Below are 26,007 nucleotides of genomic sequence, written 5' to 3'. Positions count from 1 at the left end.
AATTTTGTCAAATACCTTTGCTGCATCAATCAAGATGGTCATGTGATTTTTCTGCTTTGATTTGTTCATATGGTGTATTACATTAATTGATTTTCTTATGTTGAAACATCCTTGCATACCTGGAATGATACCTACTTGTTCATGGTGTATAATTCTTTCAGTGTGCTGCTGGATTCGATTTGCAAGAATTTTCTCGAGGATTTTTGCATCTATATTCATTACAGAGATTGGTCTGTAATTTTATTTTCTTGTAGTATCTTTGTCTGGCTTTGGTATGAGGGTGATGTTGGCTTCATAGAATGAGTTAGGTAGTCTTCCTTCTTCTTCAATGTTTTTGAAGAGTTTGAGCAGGATTGGTACTAATTCTTTCTTGAATGCTTGGTAGAATTCACATGTGAAATTATTTCATCCTGGACTTTTCTTTTTTCTGAGATTCTTAATGATTAATTCAATTTCTTTACTTGTGATTGATTTATTGAGGTCATCTATTTCTTCTCAAGTCAATGTTGGTTGTTCATGTCTTTCTAGGAAGTTGTCAGTTTCATCTACATTGTGTAGCTCATTAGCGTAAAGTTGTTCATAGTATCCTCTCATTACCTCCTTTATTTCTGTAGGGTCAGTGTTATGTTTCCTCTTCCATTTCTGATTTTATTTATTTGCATCCTCTTTCTTCTTTTTGTCAGCCTTGCTAAGGGTTCATCACTCTTATTGATTTTCTCACAGAATCAACTTCTGATTTTGTTAATTTTCTTATTGTTTCCATTTTTAAAATTTCATTTATTTCTGCTGTAATCTTCATTTTTTCTTTCCTTTTGCTTACTTTGGGGTTAGTTTGCTGTTCTTTCGAGGAAACAGTTAATTCCTCGATTTTTTTCTTTTTCTTTTTTGATATAGGTATTTAGGGCAACACTTTTCCCTCTTAGCCCTGTCTTTGCTGCATCCCATAAATTTTGATATGTTGTGTTTTCATTTTCATTTGCCTCAAGATATTTACTGATTTCTCTTGTATTTTTTTTTCCTTGGCCCTCTGGTTGTTTAAGCAACTGGTGTTGAGCCTCCAAATATTTGTGAACCTTATGGCCCTCTGCCTGTTATTGATTTCCAACTTCGTTCCTTTATGATCTGAGAAAGTGTTTTGTATAATTTCAATCTTTTCAAATTTATTGAGACTTGCTTTGTGACAAAACATATGGTCTATCCTTGAGAATGATCTAAGAGTACTTGAGAAAAAGCTGTATCCTGCTGTTGTGGGGTGTAATGTTCTATCAACGTCTGCTAAGTCTAATTTGTTTATTATATTATTCAAATTCTCAGTTTCTTTATTGATCCTCTGGCTAGATGCTCTATCCATTGATGACAGTGGGGAATTAATTCTCCAACTGTTATGGTAGATGTGTCCACTTCTCTTTTTAGTGTTTGCCTCGTATTTTGAGCACTCTGGCTTATTGCATAAATATTTATCATTGTTATGTCTTCTTGTTGAATTGTTCCTTTTGTTAATACATAGTGTCCTTTCTTGTCTCTTTTAATTACATTTGAAATCTAATTTGTTGGATATTAGTATAGCTGCTCCTGCTATTTTCTGAATGTTGTTTACATGAAATATTTTGTCCCAAACTTTCACTTTCAAACCCATGTTTGTCCTTGGGTCTAAAATGCGTCTCCTGTAGACAGCATATAGATGGGTCCTGTTTTTTAATCCATCCTTCCAGTCTATGTCTTTTGATTGGGGAGTCCATTATCATTTAGTGTTATTACTGTAAGGGTGGTACTTTCTTCTACCATTTTGCCTTTTGGATTTTATATGTCATATTTAATTTTTCCTCTTTTCACCTTTACTAATAGTCTTCATTTCTACACTCTTCTCCACATCTCTCTCTACTGTCTTTTCCTATCTATCTCTAGTGCTTACTTTAGTATTACTTGCAGAGCCTATTTCTTGGTCACAAATGCTTTCAGTGATTTTTTGTCTGAAAATGCTTTAATTTCTCCTTCATTTTTGAAGGGCAATTTTGCTGGATATAGAATTCTTGGTTGGCAGCTTTTCTCTTTCAGAATCTTAATATATCATACCACTGTCTTCTCACCTCCATGGTTTCTGCTGAGAAATCTATGCATAGTCTTATTGGGCTTCCCTTGTATATAATGGACAGCTTTTTTTCTTGTTGTTTTAAAAATTCACTCTTTCTCTTTGACATCTGACATTCTGATTCATATGTGTCTTGGAGTATGTCTATTTGGATCTATTCTGTGTGGGGTTTGCTGCACTTCTTGGACCTGTAATTTTAAATCTTTCATAAGAGATGAGAAATTTTCAGTGATAATTTCCTCAGTCTTTCTCCTCCTTCCCCCTTCCCTTCTCCTTCTGCAAAACCCACAACACATATATTCATGTGCTTCATGTTGTCATTCAATTCCCTGAGTCCCTGCTCATACTTTCCACTTTTCCCTATATTTTCTTTTGCTTGTTGGATTTCAGATTTCCCATCCTCCAGTTCAGTAATCCTGTCTTCTGTCTCTTGAAATCTAACATTGTAGTTTTCCATTTTCTTTTTTTTATCTCTTCTACTGTGCCTTTCATTCCCATAAGTTCTGTGATTTGTTTTTTCAGACTTTTGATCTTCTTTTTGTTCATCCATTGCCTTCTTTATATCCTCTCTCAATATGCTGATTTGTTTTTTCATAAGATTTTCCATGTCTGCTTGAACATCCTGAATTAATTGTTTGAACTCCTGTACTCATTTGAATTGTTGGTTTGTTCCTTTGACTAGGCCATATCTTCAATTTTCCTTGTATGATTCATTAGTTTTTCCTGGTGTTTAGGCATTTAATTTCCTTAATTAGTCTATTCTGGAGGTTGTTTTCACTCTTTTACCTAGGATTTCCATGCAGGATGGATTTTTTGTCAATCTGTTCTTTGACATTCAGTTCAGTTTATTCTAGACCTCTAGCATAGGTTTGATTTAATGGATCAGAATTTTTCAGTTCTTGCTTTCTTGTTTTTTGCCCTGCCTGTATGGTGCCTTTTTTTCTTTTTCTTAGGAGGATCTACTTTCTTTTTCTTAGGAGGATCTACTTAGGCATTGTAGATGCCAGTCAGATTTTTCCCAGACCAGACTGGCCTCCTCTCAGGAGAAAAGAGACACTTGCGCCAGTTTTCCCTGAGGGTAAGACCCATCAGGCTGAAAGACTTTCCTATGAAGCCTCTAGACTCTGTGCTTTTCATATCCTGCCAAGTATGTGGCACTTGTCTGCCTATGGGTCCCACCAGCATAAAGTGATGTGGTGCCTTTAACTTTAGTAGACTCTCCCTGCTGGGGTAATGGTTAAGATAGAGAAGAGGCTGTATGCTGGCTTTAATTGCTTCAGTTTTCCAATCCCTGGGCTTTGAATTCCTTGAGGGAGGGATTCCACCTGAGCTGGGCCCCACCCCTCTCCTGGGGAAAGCACAGCCTCCAGGTAATTACCTGCTTTCACCTGACCAGCTTCTTTGCTCTCAGAGAAGCTTAATTCCACCCTTGCCTTGGGAAGTTGGAGCCTGAGAAGACTTGCAGTTGTAAAAAAAAAATCCTTTTCAGAGCAGAATCCCCATTCCTCGGATTTTTAATCAAGGACTTAAGGTGGTATGTAGCTCTATGTATCTCCAGGTCCTATGTGGCCCATCGTTTTTCTTAGAGTCCAGATCTTTTCAAGTATTTTGTGCTGTCTGATCCAAAAAAACTCCATTTTTTTTTCCCCATCAGACCTGCCCCCTCTGCACCAGGGCAAAAATGAAGAACTTTAGCTTTTATTCAGGCTTAGCTGAGCTGGGGGCCTATTTTTAGTAGTCAGAATTTGTTAATTAATTCCACAATTGGAGCTTGGTTGAACTCAGCCCCTTGCTGTTAGCAAAGTCTCTTTCCTTTCACCTCTGGGAACCAGCCTATCAGGGAGGGGTGCCAGCCTCTGCAGCTTGGGGGACTCACAGCTCTGGGTGGGATTGTAATTGGTCCAACTTGTCCAGATTGGTGTACGCTGTGTGTCTGGTCACTGATGTGGCCTCAGCAGTTGTTCTGTACTGTTCCTGACTGTTTACTAGTGGCTCTGGAGGAAAAACTAAATTCCACACCTCACTAAGCCGCCATCTTGGACTCCTCATTAATAACCATAAATATTATGCATTAAATACCTGTTTTGTACTAGATGTTATCCTTGGTGCAAGGGGAGAAAAAGGTAATAAAATAAAATTGCCACTGTTTCTTATTCTAATGGGAAAGATAAATTAATAAGTCACTGTGGTACATGAAGTGAGAGACCTGTCCACAAAGAGTTGACAAAATACAAAGGAGGAAGTGGCTGAGAAGGGTCTAGGATGGCTCACAGAGGAGGTGGCTTTTGGCCTGTGCCTTGGAGGGTGTAACACAAAAGGAGTAACATAAGCAAGAGGAGTAACACAAAAGGAAACAGAGGGTTTCAGAAACTTGAGGTTTGTGTTTTGTTTATTTATTTATTGGTTTGATAATTATTAACATAATAAATATTCACTTTAGGAAATGTGGAAAGTACTAAAGAAGTTACAGAAAAACCATGAAATGATGACCCCATTCCAAGAAAATAATAACTCATAGCCCAGTATCCAGAGGCTTTGCAGCAGCAAGAATTAACTTTTTGCCACGGTTCCTCTTATCTTTTTCTATTCATTTTAATAAAGAATTGTATTTATACTACATTTACAAAGTTGTATATATTTTTTCTCAAAACATATCCCATCTTTAAAGAAATTGGTAAACCAATTTTTTAATTGGAGAAATAGTGGAATTACATTAAAACTAGGCATGAAACACGAGCTCACAATACACCACACTATAATTAACACCATCCACTGGTGTAGTACCTTTGTTACAACTGAGAAGAGTGCATTTTTATAATTATACTATCAATTATGGTTCATGGTTTGACTTAGGGATCATTGTTTGTATTGTGCAGATTGATGGATTAAAAAAATTTATTCCAATAACATATATGTTTCTAAAACTTCCCCCATTAATCATATTCAAATATATAATTCAGTGTTGTTAGTTGTGTTCACAGTGTTGTGCTACTATTACCACCATCCATTACCAAAACTTTGCAATCAACCTGAATAGAAACTCTGTACAATTGAAGCATTAACTCCTCATTCCCCATGCCAATCCCACCGCATCCCCTGGTAACTTCTATCCTGTGCTATATTCTGATTCTATGAGCTTGTTTATTCTGAGCATTTCATATCAGTGAGATTATTCAATACTTATCCTTTTGTGTTTGTCTTATTTCACTTAACATGATGTTCCATCCATGTAGTCACATTGTGCTGGTTTGAAAGAATTATGTATGCTAGAAAAGCATGTTTTAATCCTGAGCCATTTCCTGGAGGCAGCCATTTCTTTTAATCACTATTCAGTACTGTAGGTTGGAGACTTGATTAGATTATCACCATGAAGATGTGACACACCCAATTGTGGTTATTAATCTTTGATTAGTATTAACCATTCCAGATGGGTCTTGATTACTTTACTGGAATCCTTTAAAAGAGGAAGCATTTTGGAGACAGCAGCAGAACCATGAGATCCACATGAGCCCATGTGGCCAGAAATCTTTGGAGATGAAGAAGGAAAACACCCCCATGGGAGCTTTGTGAAAGAAGAAGCCTGGAGAGAAAGGTAGCAGATGTTGTCATGCTTGCCATGTGCCTTTCCAGTTGAGAGAGAAACCCTGAATATCATTGGCCTTCTTGAACCAAGGTATCTTTCCCTGGATGCCATAGATTGGACGTTTCTATAGCCTTGTTTTAATTTGGACATTTTCACAGCTTTAGAACTGTAAACATGCAGCTTAATAAAGTCCCCCTTTTCAAAGCCATTCTGTTCCTGGTATATTGCATTCCAGCAGCTAGCAAATTAGAACACACATGTATCAGGATTTCATTCCTCTTTACAGCTGAATACTCCATTATGCATATATCATAATTTTTTTATTCATTCATGAGTTAATGAACATTTAGGATGCTTCCATATTTTGGAAATTGTGAATAATATTGCTATAAACATTGGTGTGTGAGTATCTATTTGAGAAAAGGTTTTCAATTATTTGGAAGTGAGATTTCTGGGTCAAAGAGTAATTCTAACTTAACTTTCTGTAGAATTGCCAAACTGTCTTCCACAGTGGCTGCACCATTTTACATTTCCATCAACAATGAATGAGTGTTCTATTTCTCCACATACTCTCCAACACTTGTAATTTTCTATTTTTTAAAATAGTAGTCATTCTAATGAGTGTAAACTGAAATGGTTTTGATTCATATTTCCTTAAAGGCTAATGGCATTGAGCATCTTTACATGTGCTTTTTGACCATTCATATATCTTTAGAGAATCTATTCAAATACTTTGCCCAATTAACAAATTGTGCTGTTAGTCCTTTTATTGTTTATTTGAACAATTTCTTTACATATCAGGATATTAAACCCTTAGTGGATATGTGGTTTCCAAATATTTTCTCTCATTGTGCAGGTCATCATTTTACTTTCATGATAAAGTTCTTTGATGGACAAAAGTTTTTAATTTTGATTAGGTTCCATTTATCTATTTTTTTCTTTGTTTGTGCTTTGGGAATAAAGCCTAAGAAATGATTTCCAAACAAAAGATCCTGTTAAGTAATGCGAGGGTTGATTTCTGAGCTCTTAATTTGATTCCTTTGTTCTGTATGTCTGATTTTGTGGCAGCACCATGCCATTTTGATTACTCTGGCTTTGTATTTAGAAACATGTGGGAACCAAAAAAAAAAAACCCACATACTTTTAAACAACCAATGGATTAAAGAGGAAATAAAAGGAAATTAGGAAAAAGCTTGCCAAATGAAAATGAAAATATGACATACCAAAATGTATGGGATAAAGGAAAGGCAGTGCTGAGAGAGAATTTTATAGTTGTAAATGCTTACATTATAAAGGAAGAAAGATTGCAAATTGAAGATATAATCTCAAAACTAGAAGTACTAGGAAAAGAGCAAACTAAACTCCAAACAAGCAGAAAAAATGAAATAAAGATTAGAGCAGAGATAAATGAAATAGAGAATAAAAAACAATAGTGAGAATAAACAAACGAAATGATGGTTCCTTGAAAATATCAACGAATTAGAAAAACACAGCTAGACTGATGTACAAAAAAACAGAGATGATACAAATGTTTAAAATCGAAATGAAGGGGGTGCAAGGATATTTTAGTAGTAGAATTCTTGCCTGCCACATGGGAGCCTCAAGTTTGATTCCTGGTCCATGCATTTCCCACCCTCACCCCCCAAAAATTCAACAAATGGTGCTGCAATAAAGTGATAGTCATATGGATAAAGAGTGAAATGTGGCCCCCCACCATACAGCATACAATAAAAAATCAAACCTGTAAAAAGGTGCATTAATACTGCCCCCTCTGAAATAATAACTGTATGCAACAAATTATATAACATACATGAAATGGAGAAATTCCTAGAAATACATTAACTACCTCCATTGGCTCAAGAAGAAATAGAAGATCTCAACAGACCAATAACCAATGAAAAGATTGATCAGTAATCAAAACCCTCCCAATGGCAAAGTCTAGGGCCAGGTGGTTTAACAGAGGAATTCTATGAAACATTCTAAGAATTAACTCCAATCCTGCTCAAGCTCAATTGAAAAATTGAAGAGGAGTATATAATCCTAATTAATTTTTTTCCTAATTCATTCTTCAAGATGAGTATCACCCTTATATGAAAGCCAGATAAAGATACCAAAAGAAGAGAAACCAAGACAAATACCTCTTATGACTATAGTTGCAAAAATGTTCAAAAAAACATTAACATATGGGATCCAACTGCACATTTAAAGAATTATACATCATGATCAAGTGGGATTTATTCCAGGCATGCAAGGTTGGTACAACATATGAAAAAATGTAATATTATACATTAAGAAAGTGAAGGGAAATGATCAATAGATGCAGAAAAGGCATTTGACAGAAACCAGCACTCCTTCTTGATAAGCAGGGATAGAAAACTAGGAATAGAAGGAAATTTCCTGAATGTGATTAAGGGCAAATAGCAAAAATCCATAGCTAACATCATACTTAATGATGAAAGATGGAAAGCTTCCCCTCTAAGATCAGGAACAACAAAAATGCCGACTGTAAGTACTTTATTTGACAGTGTCCTGGAAGTTCCAGCCAGGGCTGCCAGAGCAATCAGGCAAGGAAAAAAAAGCCATTCAAATTGGAAAGGAAGAAGTAAATTTTTTCCTATTTGCAGTTCACATGATCTTATAGGCAGAAAATCCTGAGAAATCTACAACAAAGCTACTGGAACTAGTAAATGAATTCAGAAAACGGGTACAAGGTCAACACCTAAAAATTACTACTGTTTCTATACAAAATTAGTAGTGTTGCTAGTGAACAATTGGAAGAAATCAAGAAAAAAATTATAGTAGTGACTAAAAGAATCAAATATCTAGGAGTAATTCTGACCAAGGATACAAAGGACTTGAACAGAGAAAACTACAAAATATTGCTAAAAGAAATCAAAGAAGACCTAAATAAGTGGAAGCACCTTCCCAGTTCATATATTGGATGACTAAATATTGTTAAGATGCCAATTCTATCCAAAATGATTTACAGATTCAATGCAGTCCCAATCAAATTTCCAAAGCAGCTAATCAAAATTATGATCAATATTAGGCTGTGCCAACCCCTGGTCTTTGAGAAGGGATTTTTTATGTCCCTTTCTAAAACCAGCGAGCCAGTAAAAGGCCAGACCCAACTGTGGGCTGCAGTGAGAGTGAAAGAGGGGCATTGGCAACTGTTGCATAGAGACAGCAATTAACTGTCCTTTACTATAATTTACATGCCTCTTCCTCCTGCTCTTCCCTCATGCTGTACAGTGTTTCAAAGGACACAATAGTTTCAAAATGGTTGATTCTGATATTTCCTACTACCTCTTCTGCTAGAGGGACTAATTCTTGGAGCTTTCTACATTGCCATTTCCCATCTCTATTCAGCAACCCTTACTAATATTTCATATTTTAAAAATGGGTTTTAATATACATGCAGTAAAATGCACTTATCTCAAATGTACAACTCAATGGCACAGTATCATTTTTTAAGTTGTTTATGATTTAATAGGTAAATTTTGCATCTCTCCTGTTACTACTAAAGTTGAATGTTTTCTCATGCTTATTACTCTTGAACTTGCTCTTTCGTAATCTTTGGTTTTTGTATTTATCTATTTTGAAGTGGCTTTAAAAATCTTATTTAAATTTGTCATATTTGTTCTCAGTATTTTTCCTGGTTTATGGTTTCTTTCAATTTTCCAATTTTCTTTGTGATGATTTGATCATCAAATCTCTTATTGTTTGCATGGTGATTCTTTTCAATCTTTTCCTTTGTGACTTTTTTTCAAGTGGAATTCAAAAATTTTTAAATTTCTTTTGAGCTTTTTTTGATTACTTAGAAGTGTGTATTTAATTTCCAAACACTTTGGAATTTTCCACTCTCATTCTGTTATTGATTCCTGGTTTAATTCCATTGTGGTCTGAGGACACATTTGTATGATTTCTATACTTTTAAACCTTCTGACATGTGTTTAATGTCCCAGAAAGTGGTCTATTTTGGTGAGTGTTCTGTATGAGCTTGAGAAGAATGTGTATTCTGCTCTTATTGGATGACCATTCTATAAGCATCACCTAGATCAAATTGATTGATAGCAATGTTTAGGTTTTCTATATCCTTACTGATGTTCTGGCTGCTTGATCTTTCCACCATTCACAGATGAGTGTTGAAGATTCTGTGCTAGTTTGAAAGGATGTATGTATCCTAGAAAAGCCATGCTTAAATCCTAATTCCATTTTGTAAAGGCAGCTGTTTCTTTTAATCCCTATTCAGTACTATATATTTGAAACTGTAATTAGATCATCTCCCTGGAGATGTGACTCAATCAAGAGTGGTTGTTAAACTGGATTAGGTGGAGATGTGTCTCCACCCATTTGGGTGGGTCTTGATTGGTTTACTGGAGTCCTATAAAAAAGGAAACATTTTGGAGAATAAGAGATTCAGAGAGAGCAGAGAATGCTGCAGCAGCACAAAGCAGAGAGTCCACGAGCCAGCAAACTTTGGAGATGGAGAAGGAAAACGCCTCCTGGGGAGCTTCATGAAATAGGAAGCCAGGAGAGAAAGCGAGCAGATGATGCCATGTTCACCATGTGCCCTTCCAGCTGAGAGAGAAACCATGTGGCTTTTCACTTGAGAGAGAAACCCTGAAACTTCATCGGCCTTCTTGAACCAAGGTATCTTTCTCTGGATGCCTTGATTAGACATTTCTATAGACTTGCTTTAATTGGGACATTATCTCAGCCTTAGACTGTAAACTAGCAATTTATTAAACTCCACTTTTAAAAAGCCGCTCTGTTTCTGGTATATTGCATTCTGGAAGCTAGCAAACTAGAATAGATTCCAACTGTAATAGTGAATTTGTCTGTTATTCCTATATCTTTATCAGTTTTGCCTCATGTATTTTGATGCTGTTTTGACCTGCATAAATGTTTAGAATTTTTATGTCTTCTTGCAGAAGTAACCCCTCTATCTTATGCTCGTCTTTATCCCTGACAACATTTCTTTGTTCAGTCATCCGTTTTTTTTATTAAAAAAAATTAACTAACAACATTTGGAAATCATTCCATTCTACATATGCAATCAGTGATTCTTAATATCATCACATAGATGTATGATCATCATTTCTTAGTACATTTTCATCGATTTAGAAAAAGAAATAGTAAGAAACAGAAAAAGAAATAAAATGATAATATAGAGAAAAAATACAAAAAATATATTTTAAAAAGCAAAAAACAAAAACAAACAAACAAAAACTATAGCTCAGATGCAGCTTCATTCAGTGTTTTAACATAATTACATTATAATTAGGTAGTATTGTGCCGTCCATTTTTGAGTTTTTGTATTCAGTCCTGATGCACAGTCTGTATTCCTTCAGCTCCAATTACCCATTATCTTACCCTATTTCTAACTCCTGATGGTCTCTGTTACCAATGACATATTCCAAGTTCATTCTCTAATGTTGGTTCACATCAGTGGGACCATACAGTATTTGTCCTTTAGTTTTTGGCTAGTCTCACTCAGCATAATGTTCTCTAGGTCCATCCATGTTATTACATGCTTCATAAGTTTATTCTGTCTTAAAGCTGCATAATATTCCATCGTATGTATATACCACAGTTTGTTTAGCCACTCGTCTGTTGATGGACATTTTGTCTGCTTTCATCTTTTTGCAATTGTAAATAATGCTGCTATAAACATTGGTGTGCAAATGTCCATTTGTGTCTTTGCCCTTAAGTCCTTTGAGTAGATACCTAGCAATGGTATTGCTGGATCGTATGGCAATTCTATATTCAGCTTTTTGAGGAACTGCCAAACTGCCTTCCACAGTGGTTGTACCATTTGACATTCCCACCAACAGTGGATAAGTGTGCCTCTTTCTCCACATCCTCTCCAGCACTTGTCATTTTCTGTTTTGTTGATAATGGCCATTCTGGTGGGTGTGAGATGATATCTCATTCTGGTTTTGATTTGTATTTCTCTAATGGCCAGGGATATTGAGCATCTCTTCATGTGCCTTTTGGCCGTTTGTATTTCCTCTTCTGAGAGGTGTCTGTTCAAGTCTTCTTCCCATTTTGTAATTGGGTTGGCTGTCTTTTTGTTGTTGAGTTGAACAATCTCTTTATAAATTCTGGATACTAGACCTTTATCTGATATGTCGTTCCCAAATATTGTCTCCCATTGTGTAGGCTGTCTTTATACTTTCTTGATGAAGTTCTTTGATGCACAAAAGTATTTGATTTTGAGGAGCTCCCATTTATTTATTTCTTTCTTCAGTGCTCTTGCTTTAGGTTTAAGGTCCATAAAACCGCCTCCAATTGTAAGTTTCATAAGATATCTCCCTACATTTTCCTCTAACTGTTTTATGGTCTTAGACCTAATGTTTAGATCTTTGATCCATTTTGAGTTAACTTTTGCATAGGGTGTGAGATACGGGTCCTCTTTCATTCTTTTGCATATGGATATCCAGTTCTCTAGGCACTATTTATTGAAGAGACTGTTCTGTCCCAGGTGAGTTGGCTTGACTGCCTTATCAAAGATCAGATGTCCATAGATGAGAGGGTCTATATCTGAGCACTCTATTCGATTCCATTGGTCAATATATCTATCTTTATGCCAGTACCATGCTGTTTTGACCACTGTGGCTTCATAATATGCCTTAAAGTCCGGCAGCGTGAGACCTCCAGCTTCGTTTTTTTCCCTCAAGATACTTTTAGCAATTCGGGGCACCCTGCCCTTCCAGATAAATTTGCTTATTGGTTTTTCTATTTCTGAAAAATAAGTTGTTGGGATTTTGATTGGTATTGCATTGAACTTGTAAATCAATTTAGGTAGAATTGACATCTTAACTATATTTGGTCTTCCAATCCATGAACACGGTATGCCCTTCCATCTGTTTAGGTCTTCTGTGATTTCTTTTAGCAGTTTTTTGTAGTTTTCTTAGTATAGGTCTTTTGTGTCTTTAGTTAAATTTATTCCTAAGTATTTTATTCTTTTAGTTGCATTTGTAAATGGAATTCGTTTCTTGATTTCCCCCTCAGCTTGTTCATAGCTAGTGTATAGAAACACTACAGATTTTTGAATGTTGATCTTGTAACCTGCTACTTTATTGTACTCATTTACTAGCTCTAGTAGTTTTGTTGTGGATTTTTCCAGGTTTTTGACATATAGTATCATATCATCTGCAAACAGTGATAGTTTTACTTCTTCCTTCCCAATTTTGATGCCTTGTATTTCTTTTTCTTGTCTAATTGCTCTGGCTAGAACCTCTAACATGATGTTGAATAATAGTGGTGATAATGGACATCCTTGTCTTGTTCCTGATCTTAGGGGGAAAGTTTTCAATCTTTCCCCATTGAGGATGATATTAGCTGTGGGTTTTTCATATATTCCCTCTATCATTTTAAGGAAGTTCCCTTGTATTCCTATCCTTTGAAGTGTTTTCAACAGGAAAGGATGTTGAATCTTGTCAAATGCCTTCTCTCCATCAATTGAGATGATCATGCGATTTTTCTGCTTTGATTTGTTGATATGGTGTATTACATTAATTGATTTTCTTATGTTGAGCCATCCTTGCATACCTGGGATGAATCCTACTTTGTCATGATGTATAATTCTTTTAATGTGTTGCTGGATTCGATTTGCTAGAATTTTGTTGAGGATTTTTGCATCTATATTCATTAGAGAGATTGGTCTGTAGTTTTCTTTTTTTGTAATATCTTTGCCTGGTTTTGGTATGAGGGTAATGTTGGCTTCATAGAATATATTAGGTAGCTTTCCCTCCACTTCAATTTTTTTGAAGAGTTTGAGCTGAGTTGGTACTAATTCTTTCTGGAATGTTTGGTAGAATTCACATGTGAAGCCGTCTGGTCCTGGACTTTTCTTTTTGGGAAGCTTTTGAATGACTGATTCAATTTCTTTACTTGTGATTGGTTTGTTGAGGTCATCTATTTCTTCTTGAGTCAAAGTTGGTTGTTCATGCCTTTCTAGGAACTTGTCCATTTCATCTACATTGTTGTATTTATTAGCATAAAGTTGTTCATAGTATCCTGTTATTACCTTCTTTATTTCTGTGAGGTCAGTGGTTATGTCTCCTCTTCCACCTCTGATCTTATTTATTTGCATCCTCTCTCTTCTTCTTTTTGTCAATCTTGCTAAGGGCCCATCAATCTTATTGATTTTCTCATAGAACCAACTTCTGGTCTTATTGATTTTCTCTATAGTTTTCATGCTCTCAATTTCATTAATTTCTGCTCTAATCTTTGTTATTTCTTTCCTTTTGCTTGCTTTGGGGTTAGTTTGCTATTCTTTCTCCAGTTCTTTCAAGTGGACAGTTAATTCCCGAATTTTTGCCCTTTCTTCTTTTCTGATATAGGCATTTAGGGCAATAAATTTCCCTCTTAGCACTGCCTTTGCTGCGTCCCATAGGTTTTGATATGTTGTGCTTTCATTTTCATTCGCCTCAAGATATTTACTATTTCTTCCTTGACCCACTCGTTGTTTAAGAGTGTGTTGTTGAGCCTCCACGTATTTGTGAATTTTCTGGCACTCTGCCTATTATTGATTTCCAACTTCATTCCTTTATGATCCGAGAAGGTGTTGTGTATGATTTCAATCTTTTTAAATTTGTTAAGACTTGCCTTGTGACCCAACATATGGTCTATCTTCAAGAATGATCCATGAGCACTTGAGAAAAAGGTGTATCCTGCTGTTGTGGGGTGTAATGTCCTATAAATGTCTGTTAAGTCTAGCTCATTTATTGTAATATTCAAATTCTCTGTTTCTTTATTGATCCTCTGTCTAGATGTTCTGTGCATGATGAGAGTGGGGAATTGAAGTCTCCAACTATTATGGTAGATGTGTCTGTTTCCCTTTTCAGTAATTGCAGTGTATTCCTCACGTATTTTGCGGCATTCTGATTTGGTGCGTGAATATTTATGATTGTTATGTCTTCTTGTTGAATTGTTCCTTTTATTAGTAGATAGTATCCTTCTTTGTCTCTTTTAACTGTTTTACAGTTGAAGTCTAATATGTTGGATATTAGTATAGCTACTCCTTCTCTTTTCTGGTTGTTATTTGCATGAAATATCTTTTCCCAACCTTTCACTTTCAACCTATGTTTATCTTTGGGTCTAAGATGTGTTTCCTGTAGACAGCATATAGAAGGATCCTGTTTTTTAATCCATTCTGCCAGTCTATGTCTTTTTGATTGGGGAGTTCAGTCCATTAACATTTAGTGTTATTACTGTTTGGGTAATACTTTCATCTACCATTTTGCCTTTTGTATTATATATATCATATCTGATTTTCCTTCTTTCTACACTCTTCTCCATACCTCTCTCTTCTGTCTTTTCATATCTGACTCTAGTGCTCCCTTTAGTATTTCTTGCAGAGCTGGTCTCTTGATCACAAATTCTCTCAGTGACTTTTTGTCTGAAAATGTTTTAATTTCTCCCTCATTTTTGAAGGACAATTTTGCTGGATATAGAAGTCTTGGTTGGCAGTTTTTCTCTTTTAGTAATTTAAATATATCATCCCACTGTCTTCTTGGTTCCTTGGTTTCTGCTGAGAAATCTACACATAGTCTTATTGGGTTTCCCTTGTATGCAATGGATTGTTTTTCTCTTGCTGCTTTCAAGATCCTCTCTTTCTCTTTCACCTCTGACATTCTAACTAGTAAGTGTCTTGGAGAACGCCTATTTGGATCTATTCTCTTTGGGGTGTGCTGCACTTCTTGGATCTGTAATTTTAGGTCTTTCATAAGAGTTGGGAAATTTTCAGTGATAATTTCTTCCATTAGTTTTTCTTCTCCTTTTCCCTTCTCTTCTCCTTCTGGGACACCCACAACACGTATATTTGTGCGCTTCATATTGTCATTCAGTTCCCTGATCCCCTGCTCAAATTTTTCCATTCTTTTCCCTATAGTTTCTGTTTCTTTTTGGTTTTCAGATGTTCCATCCTCCAGTTCACTAATTCTAGCCTCTGTCTCTTTAAATCTACCATTGTAGGTTTCCATTGTTTTTTTCATCTCTTCTACTGTATCATTCATTCCCATAAGTTCTGTGATTTGTTTTTTCAGACTTTCCATTTCTTCTTTTTGTTCATCTCATGCCTTCTTCATGTCCTCCCTCAATTTATTGATTTGGTTTTTGAAGAGGTTTTCCATTTCTGTTCGTATATTCAGAATTAGTTGTCTCAGCTCCTGTACCTCATTTGAGCTATTGGTTTGTTCCTTTGACTTGGCCATATCTTCAATTTTCCTGTTGTGATTTGTTATTTTTTGCTGGCATCTGGGCATTTAATCAGATTTCCCTGAGTGTGGGACCCAGCAGGTTGAAAGACTTTCCTGTGAAGTCTCTGGGCTCTGTTTTTCTTATCCTGCACAGTATGTGGTGCTTGTCTGTCTGCGGGTCCCACCAGCAAAAGATGTTGTGGCTCCTTTAACTTTGGAAGACTCTCATTGCTGGGTGTGTGGTGGAGACAGAGGAAAGGTTGTAGGTTGGTTTTAATGATTTCAAATTGTGAAGTCCTGGGATCTGAATTCCTTGAGAGAGGGATTCCACCTGAGTTGCGTTTCCCCCCTCCTGCGGGGAAGGTTCAGGTGGTAGAGAGCCCTGACAGCAGCCCACCTCTGTGTTCGGGGCAGTCGCTACCTGTGTAATCCCAACGCTGAGCCCAGAGGCAACCAAGCCTCCACAGAGACAGCTGCAGAAGGCTCTGTTTCACCCCCTTTCCTCTTTTTCAGTTAGCCCAATAGGCGACTTCCGCCTTGATCAGTTTTGCCTGAGCTGAGGGTCTATTTTTAGTAGTCAGAAGTTGTTCATTAATGCCACTATTGGTGTTAGGTTGGACTCAGTCTCTACTACTGTTGGAGCCTCTTTCCTTTCCCTCCGGGAAGCCGCGTGTGTGGGAGGGGCTCTGGCTCCGGCCGCTGCAACCTGGGGAACTGCCGATCTGAGGCTCCCAGCCGGCCCAGGAAGCCGCGTGTTGGGGAGGGGCACCGGCCGCCATGGCCTGGGGAACCGCCGATCCGAGGCTCCCAGCCGGCACAGGAAGCCACGTGTGTGGGAGGGGCTCTGGTCACTGGCTGCTGGGGCTTGGAGAACCACTGATCCGAGTCTCTCAGCCTGACCAGGAAGGAGGGAGGGAGGGGGGCCGGCCGCCAGCCGCCATGGCCCGGGGAAGCGCGCACCGCTTGGGGACCTCACCGCAGCGGAGTCTCGTAGCTGGTCCAGCTGGTCCAGACTAGGGTACACTGTGTGTCTGGTCTCTGTCGTGGCTCCAGGAGCTGTTCTGTACTGTTTCTAGTTATTTAGTAGTTGTTCTGGAGGAGGAACTAAGACGCGTGCACCTTACTAAGCTGCCATCTTCTCCGGAAGTCGTCAGTCATCCGTTTTGAATGAAACTAATACAGATATTCCAGCTTTCTTTATTTTTTCCTCCAATCCTTCACATTTAAACTATAACAATATGAATATTTAAAGTGGGTTTATAAATAGGCAACATATATTTAGATCTATTATCCATGCTATCTTTGTCTTTAACTGGAGTATTTAGGCCCATTCACAGAGTTATTACTGATGAAGTTGAATTACTATTTACCATGCTTTTAACAATCTTCTATTCATTGTATCTGTTATTTGTTTATTCCCCCCCCCTTTTTCCACCTTCTCTGGTTTAATTTAGCATTTTATATTATTTCATTTTATCTTCTCTCTTGGTGTATCAAATATACTTCTTAAGAAATTCTAATGGCTTTCCTAGAGTTTACAGTATACATTTCAATTAATCTAAGTCCTTGTTGGAATTGAACCATATTCCCTCAAAATGCTTGCTCAAGTCCTAATGCCTTGTCCTGTGGTTATGAATCCATTCACAAATAAAAAACTTTGAAGATGTTATTATTAATTAAATTGTACCCAACTGAATGAGTGGGCCTTGGTCCAAAATGGCTAAAGTCCTTTTAATATTAGGAAATTGGACATAGAAAATAAAGCCAAAAGGAAGAGCTGAAAGCTCAAAGTCAATGGAACCCAGAAGAGAAAGACAAGGGCATTGCTAAGTGATGGGAAAGCCAGGGAACCCAAGAATTGCTAACCATTCAGAATGCTACTGGTTCAGAAGGAAGCACCTTCTAGTCTCTGAAACCATGTGTCTATACATTTTTCATTGTATATTTCCCATGCTGTGGTATCTGTCTTAGCAGCCTGGATATTATGATAGCTCCCTTTCAAATAAACTATGCATCATGTATAGTGAAGGTACCTTATGACAGAGTATTCCCAATTCCTCCCTTTTGCACCTTGTGACATTGCTATGCTTCATTTCACTTACACATATACTACAACCAAACAGTACATTGTTGCTATTATTTATTTAAATAGGTATCTTTTAACTAAATTAAGATTAAGAAAAATGAGAGAATTCATTTTACCTTCATTTATTCCTTCTCTGACATTTTTCCTTTCTTTATGTAGATCCAAGTTCCTAACTTATCCCATTCTTCTTCAGCTTGAGGAATTTCTCCTAACATTCCTTGAAAGACAGGTCTACTAACTATGAATTCCTTTTTTTCCTCTGAGAAAGTCTTTATTTCTCCTCTATTATTATTATTATTTTTTTGCCTGGACTGGCACTGGGAATTGAACCTGGATCTCTGACATGGAAGGTGAGAACTCTGCCTGCTGAGCCGCTGTGGCCTGCCTTATTTCTCCTTTATTTATTTACTTTTACACTTTTTTACTGTATAGTATAACATATATACAAAGCAAAGAAATAAAAAAGCAATAGTTTTCAAAGCACTCTTCAAAAAGTGGTTACAGGATAGAACCTAGAGTTTGTTGTGGGCTACCATATGATCCTCTCATATTTTTCCTTCTAGCTGTTCCAGAATATAGGAGGCTAGAGGGCTTCAATACTTTTTTTATCATCACAATTGACTTTTTTTCCTTTCTTTTTTGTGAAAAATAACATATATACAAAAAAGCTATAAATTTCAAAGCACAGCACCACAATTAGTTGTAGAACATATTTCAGACTTTAACAGGGGTTTCAATTTCACACAATTTTAGGTTTTTACTTCTAGCTGCTCTAAAATACTGGAGACTAAAAGAGATACCAATTTAATGCTTCTGCATTCATATTCATTTGTTAAGTCCTATCTTCTATGTATAATTCCACCATCACCTTTGATCTTTCCATACCTCTAATTAGGGTTATTTGGGCTATGGCAATTCTTAATTTTTGATATTGGAAGGGTCTGTCACTAATATGGGGTAGCGAAATGGAACTATCTGATATTCTGGAGAGCCTGGGCTAGATTTCAGGACTTATCTGGACCAGAGACCCATCTGGAGGTTGTAGGTTTCTGGTAAGTTACTCTAGTGCCTGGGACCCTTGTGGAATCTTACAAATTGCCCTAGGTATTCTATAGGATTGACTGGAATGGTCCTGGTTGTGGGTTGGCAGGTTATGATAGTTAGCAAGGTCTATCTGAAGCTTGCATAAGAGCAACCTCCAGGGTAGCCTCTTAACTCTATTTGAACTCTCTTTGCCACTGGCACTTTTAAAATTATACTTCTTTCCCCTATTTTGTCAGGATGTAATTGTTGATCCCATGGTGCCAGGTCTGGATTCATCCCTGGGAATCCACTCCCACATCACTGGGGAGACTTTCACACCTGGATGTCATGTCCCACATAGGCGGGAGGGCAATGATTTCACTTGCAGAGTTGGGCTTGGAGAGACTGAGACCACATCTGAGCAACAACAAAGGTCCTCCAGAAGTAACTCTTAGGCATGCCTACAAGTAGTCTAAGCTTTTATGCTACCTAAATAAGCTTCACAAGAGTAAGCCTCATGATCGAGGGCATGGTCTATTGATTTGGGTGTCCCTAAGTGTTTGACAGAGTATCAGGGGATTCCCTGATGGTAAGGTTTAATAGTTCCATAGTCTCTTCTCTCCCTCAGGAGACTTGGCCAATACTTTTTGATTATCTGGTTAATGTACTCTAGGATGTTTCCAGGCATTACAATAATCTATAAAGGACTAAAGGACCTCTTTCTTATTCTGTGCTTCCTGTGTTTCAGTTGTTCAAATGAGCTATACAGATAAGTTGAATTAGATTAAACACTACAAAAAAGTTTCAGTTTCAAATCAAATAAACCTTTCTTCCATTGGTCTCAGAGTATGTGTGGTTCTAAAATAGACCCTGTCTTCCTTACCTCTATGTTCTGAATTACTGTAACTCCAACCTAATCAGCTTCATACTTTCTCTAAATATCAGGTTACATATATAAAGCAGTATCTCAAAATCAAGAAACAATAATCACTACTCCAATCTTAATGTGTTCGCTCTAAAAGCTTATAATCTAGGCCCCTGTTTTCTTATAAGCATTTTCTTAAGCTGACCATACTATTGTTGTTTTTTGTTTCTGGCTTATTTCGTCTCACCAAATTTCCCACATGTTCATTCACATCATTGCATGCCTCACAACATTGTCCTTTTTTGTAGCAGCCAGCCTTTGTTCATAAGTATACACCATCATTCACCATGCTACTTCTCCATCAGTGCATCATTCAGCCACCTGCATTCATTGGGCATCATGTAGAGGGCCCAAAGTCTACAGTCCATCAGCATTCTCAATTTTAGATAATTTCCTTTTTCCCAAGAGACAGAAAACCAATAAATATACCCTCACCAAATAACAAATCTAAACCTCCTTTTAACTCTTGTCCCTCACCTATTATTTACCTCTGCTGTCACTGTGGTAGTGCTGATGGTTTCCTTTTGAACATAGCTCATAGCATGCAATAGCAGTTTCCCCCTGTACCCTGGACTTAAACACTCTCTATGCAAGAATCATATCTTTGAAGTAATTCTTACAAGAACTCATTGACATTTCTAGTATGTCAGTGGGACACATAGGTCTATACAACCCCTTTCAATCTTGTTTCATCTTCAATATGGTAATATTACTTCTAGACTCACTAGAGAATCACCTTCACTCCTATCTATTCCCTTACATTGGAGTTCAACTTCATTAGCTAATGGTTCACCCATCTTTAGCTTCTATGTATCTCTAAGTCCCTGTTTTCTATATTATAAGTCTCTGATTATACCTTTATGCTGGTCATAAAAGTGGAATTATACAGTATCTGTCCTTTTGTGTCTGGCTAATTTCATTCAGTATTATGTACTCAAGGCTCATCCATCTTGTCATGTGCTTCAGGATGTCATTTTGTCTTTCTGCTGCATAGTATCTCATTATATGTATATACCACATTTTGTTGATCCATTCTTCTGTTGTTGGGTATTTGGCTTGTTTCCATCTTTTGGTGATTGTGAATAATGCTGCTATGAACATTGGTGTGCAAATGTCTGTTTGTGTCATTGCTTTCAGCTTTCTGGATATATACCAAGTAGTGCTATTGCTGGGTCATAGGGCAGCTCAATATTGAGTTTCTTAAGGAACTGCCAGACAGTCTTCCACAGTATCTGCACTATTGTACATTCCCACTAGCAATGCATTAGTGTCCCAGTTTCTCCACATCCTCTCCAACATTTACAGTTTCTTGATTGTTTAATAGCAGCCATTTTTATAGGTGTAAGGTGGTGTCTCTCACTGTACTCTTGACCTGCATTTCCCCTATAGCCAGTGAAAAGGAACATCTCTTCACGTGCTTTTAAGCCATCTGCATTTGCTCTTTAGAAAAATGCCTTTTGTATCTTTATCCCATCTTATAATTGGATTGTTTGTTCTTTTGTTGTTGAGATGTATGATTTCTTTGTATATACACAAAATCAAACCTTTGTCTGATATGTGATTTGCAAATATTTTCTCCCATTGAGTTGGCTACCCCTTCACCTTATGTTGGAGTTCAACCTCATTAGCTAATGGTTCACCCATCTCTAGCTTCTATGTATCTCTTAAGTCCACTGTTTTCTCCCATTGAATTGGCTGCCTCTTCACCTTTTTGACAAAGTCTTTTGAGGTGCAGAAACATTTGCTTTTGAGGAGTTCCCATTTATCTATTTTTTCTTTTGTTGCTTGTGCTTTGGGTGTAAAGTTTAGGAAGCTACCTCCTATTACTAGTCTTGAAGATGTTTCCCTACATTTTCTTCTGAAACTTTATGGTACTGGTTCTTATATTTAGCTGTTTGATCCACTTTGAGTTAATTTTTGTGTAGGGTGTAAGACAGGTGCCCTCTTTCATTCTCTTGGCTATTCATATCCCATTCTTCCATGCCCAATTATTGAAAAGACTCTTTAGTCCCAGTTCAGAGGATTTGGGGGCCTTGCCAAAAATCTGTTGACCATAGGATTTGGTGGTCTATTTTTGCACTCTCAATTTGATTTCATTGGTCAATGCTTCTGTCTTTGTGCAAGTACCATGCTGTTTTGACCATTGTGGCTTTATAATAGGTTCTAAAATCAAGGAGTGCTAATCGTCCCACTTTGTTCTTCTTTTTTAGGATGCTTTTAGTTATTCGGGGTTTCTTTCCCTTCCAGATGAATTTGGTAGTTAGCTTATCCAAATTTTCAAAGTAGGATGTTGGAATTTTGATTGATACTTTTTCTAGTTTGCTAGCTGCAGGAATGCAATTTACTAGAAATGGAATGGCTTTTAAAAAGGGGAATTCAATAAGTTGCTAGTTTACAGTTCTAAGGCTGAGAAAATGTCCCAGTTAAAACAAGTCTATAGAAATGTCCAATCAAAGGCAAGGTATCTTGAAGCAAGATACCTTGGTTCAAGAAGGCTGACGAAGTTCATGGTTTCTCTCTCAAGTGGAAGGGCACATGGTAAACACAGTCAGAGTTTCTCTCTCATCTGGAACAGCCACGGTGAACACAGTCAGGGTTCCTCTCTCATCTGGAAGGGCACATGGTGAACATAGCATCATCTGCTAGCTTCTTCTCCTGGCTTCTGGTTTCATAAAGCTCCCCAGGAGGCATTTTTCTTCTTCATCTCCAAAGCTCACTGGCTGGTGGACTCTGCTTCTCGTGGCTATGTCATTCTACTCTGCTCTCTCTGAATCTCCCATGCTACAAAATGTCTCCTCTTTTATAGGACTCCAGAAAAACAATCAAGACCCACCCAAATGGGTGGAGACATGTCATCACCTAATCCAATTTAACAACCACTCTTGACTAAATCACATCATTCAGGGAGATGATCTGATTAAATTTCAAACATACAGTATTGAATAGGGATTATCCTACCTTTATGAAATGGGATTTTGATTAAAACATGGCTTTTCTAGGGGGCATACTTCCTTTCAAACCAGCACAATACTGTGTTGAACTTGTAGATCAATTCAGGGACAATTGACATCCTAACTATATTTAGCCTTCCTATCCATGAGCAGGAAATATCTTTCCACCTATTTAGATCTCCTTTGATTTCTTTTAGCAATGTTATATAGTTTTCTGTGTACAAGTCCTTTATGTCCCTAGTTAAGTTCATTGCCAACTTTGATTCTTTTAGTTGCTCTTTTGAATATAATTTATTCCTTAGGTGACTCCTCATCTAGCTCATTGTTTGTGTATAGAAATGTTACTGATTTTTGCACATTAATTTTGTATCCCACCACCCTGCTGAATTTGTTTATTAGCTCAAGTAACTTTGCTGTCGATTTCTCAGGATCTTACAAGTTTAGTATCATGTCAACTGCAAACAATGAGAATTTTACTTCTTCCTTTCCAATTCAGATGCCTTTTATTTCTTTCTCCTGCCTGATTGCTCTAGTTTGAACTTCTAGCACAATATTGAATAATGGTGGTAACAGTGGGCATCCTTGTCTTGTATCTGATCTTAGGGGTAAGGCTTTCAGTCTCTCTCCATTGAATATGATGCTGGCTATTGGTTTTTCATATATTCCCTTTATCATGCTGAGGTAGCTATCTTTGGTTCCTATCTTTTGGAATGTTTTTATCAGAAAAGGATGCTGAATTTTGTCTAATGCTTTTTCAGCACCGATTGAAATGATCATGTGATTCTCCCCTTTTGATTTGCTAATGTGCTGTATTATATTAACTGATTTTCTTGCATTAAATCATCCTTGTCTTCCTGGTATAAACGCCACTTGGACATGGTGTATAATTCTTTTAATGTGTTGTTGATTCGATTTACTAATATTTTGTTGAGAATTTTTGCATCTATGTTCATTAGGGAGATTGGCCTGCAGTTTTCATTTCTTATAGCATCTTTACCCAGTTTTGGTGTTAAATTGACATTAGCTTCATACAATGAGTTAGGTAAAGTTCTTTTTTCTTCAATTTTTTGGGAAAAGTTTGAGCAGGATTGGTGTTAGTTCTTTCTGAAACGTTTGATAAAATTCCTTTGTGAAGCCATCTGGCCCTGAGTTTTTCTTTGTAGGAAGATTTTTGATGACTGACTTAATCCCTACTTGTGATTGGTTTGTTGAGATCTTCTATTTCTTCCTGAGTCAGTGTAGCTTGTTTGTGTGCCTCCAGGAATTTGTCCGTTTTACTTAAATTGTTTAGTTTGTTGGTGTATAGTTGTTCACAGTATCTGCTAATGATTTCTTTTATTTCTTCAGGGTCTGTGGTAATGCACCCCTTCTCATTTCTGATTTTATATATTTGCATCCTCTCTCTTTTTTTTCTTTGTCAGTGGTCCATCAATTTTATTGATTTTCTCAAAGAGCCAACTTTTGGTTTTATTGATGTTTTCTATTGTTCTTTTGTTCTCCCATTCATTTATCTCTGCTTTAATCTTTGTTATTTCTCTTCTTCTGTTTGCTTTGGGTTTAGTTTGCTGTTCTTTCTCAAGTTCCTCCGAGGCTTGCTGTTAAGTCCTCGATTTTTTTTGCTCTTTCTTGTTTTTTAATATAGGCATTTATGGCAACAAATTTCCCTCTCAGCACAGCCTTTGTAGCATCCCATAAATTCTGATAAGTTACGTTCTCATTTTCATTCATCTCCAGATAGCTGCTGATTTCTCTAGCAATTTCTTCTCTGACCCACTTGTTGTTTATGAGTGTGTTATTTAATCTCCATATGTTTGTGAATGTTCTCATTTCTTGGCAGTTACTGAGATCCAGCTTCATTGCATTATGATCAGAGAAAGTGCCTTGAATAATTTCAATATTTTTAAATTTATAAAGATCTGTTTTGTGCCCCAGCATATGATCTATCTTGGAGAATGTTCCATGAGCACTAGAGAAGAATATATTACCTTGTGCTTTGGGGTGCAATGACCTATATATGTCTGTTAGGTCTAATTCATTTATTAAGTTATTTAACTTCTCTATTCCTTGTTGATCTTCTGTCTGGTTGTTCTATCTAAAGAGGAGAGTAATGTATTGAAGTCTCCTACTATTATTGTTGAAACATGTATTACTCCCTTCAGTTTTGTCAGAGTCTGTCTCATGTAATTTGGAGCACCTTCATTGGGAGCATAAACATTTATGACTGTTATATCTTCCTGGTGATTTCACCCTTTAATTAGCATATAGTGTCCTTCTTTGTCTCTTATGATCTTTACATTTAAGGTCTATTTTGTCTGATATTAGCATAGTTAATCCTGCTTTCTTTTGGTTACAACTTTGTGGAAGATCTTTTTCCATCTTTTCCATTTCAATCTATTTGTATCCTTGTGTCTAAGATGAATCTCCTGTAAGCAGCATATAGCTGGATTATGTTTCTTAATCCATTCTGCCAAATTTTATGTTTTAATTGGCAAGTTTAGCCCATTAACATTCAAAGTTATCACTGAAAAGGTGTTTCTTGACTCCACCATCTTATCTTCTTTTATTTTATTTGTCAGATCTATATATTCTTTTCCCTCTTACTCTTTGTATTATTTAAATTACCCATAGCAGTAGTCTTCAATTCTGCTCTCTCCTCCAGACCTCCCACTCCTGTCCTTTTCTCTTTTTTCCAGCTGGCAGAACTCCTTTTAGTATTTCTTGTAGGACCGGACTCTTGTTGACAAATTCTTTCAGGCCTCCTTTGTCTGTGAAAGCTTTAATCTCTTCCTCAATTTTAGAGGACAGTTTAGCTGAGTACAAAATTCTTGGCTGAAGGTCTTTCTCTTTCAGGATCTTGAATATATCATTCACTGCTTTCTTGCCTCCAGGGTTCTAGCTGAGTAGTCTGAACTCAGTCTTATCTGATTTCCCTTGTATGTAGTAGATTGTTTTTCTCTTGCCACTTTCAGGATTTTCTGCCTCTCTTCAACATTTGACAGACTGATTAATATGTGCCTTAGGGAAGGCCTGTTTGAATTCATTCTGTTTGGAGTTCTTTCTTTGGGTTTCATTGACTTGTATATTTATGTCCTTTATGAGGGTTGGGAAGTTTTCCCCCATTATATCCTCAACTACTCTACCT

The sequence above is a fragment of the Tamandua tetradactyla genome, chromosome 24 (genome assembly GCF_023851605.1).
Source record: "Tamandua tetradactyla isolate mTamTet1 chromosome 24, mTamTet1.pri, whole genome shotgun sequence".
Classification (NCBI taxonomy): domain Eukaryota; kingdom Metazoa; phylum Chordata; class Mammalia; order Pilosa; family Myrmecophagidae; genus Tamandua; species Tamandua tetradactyla.
This window is presented reverse-complemented; position numbering follows the sequence as displayed.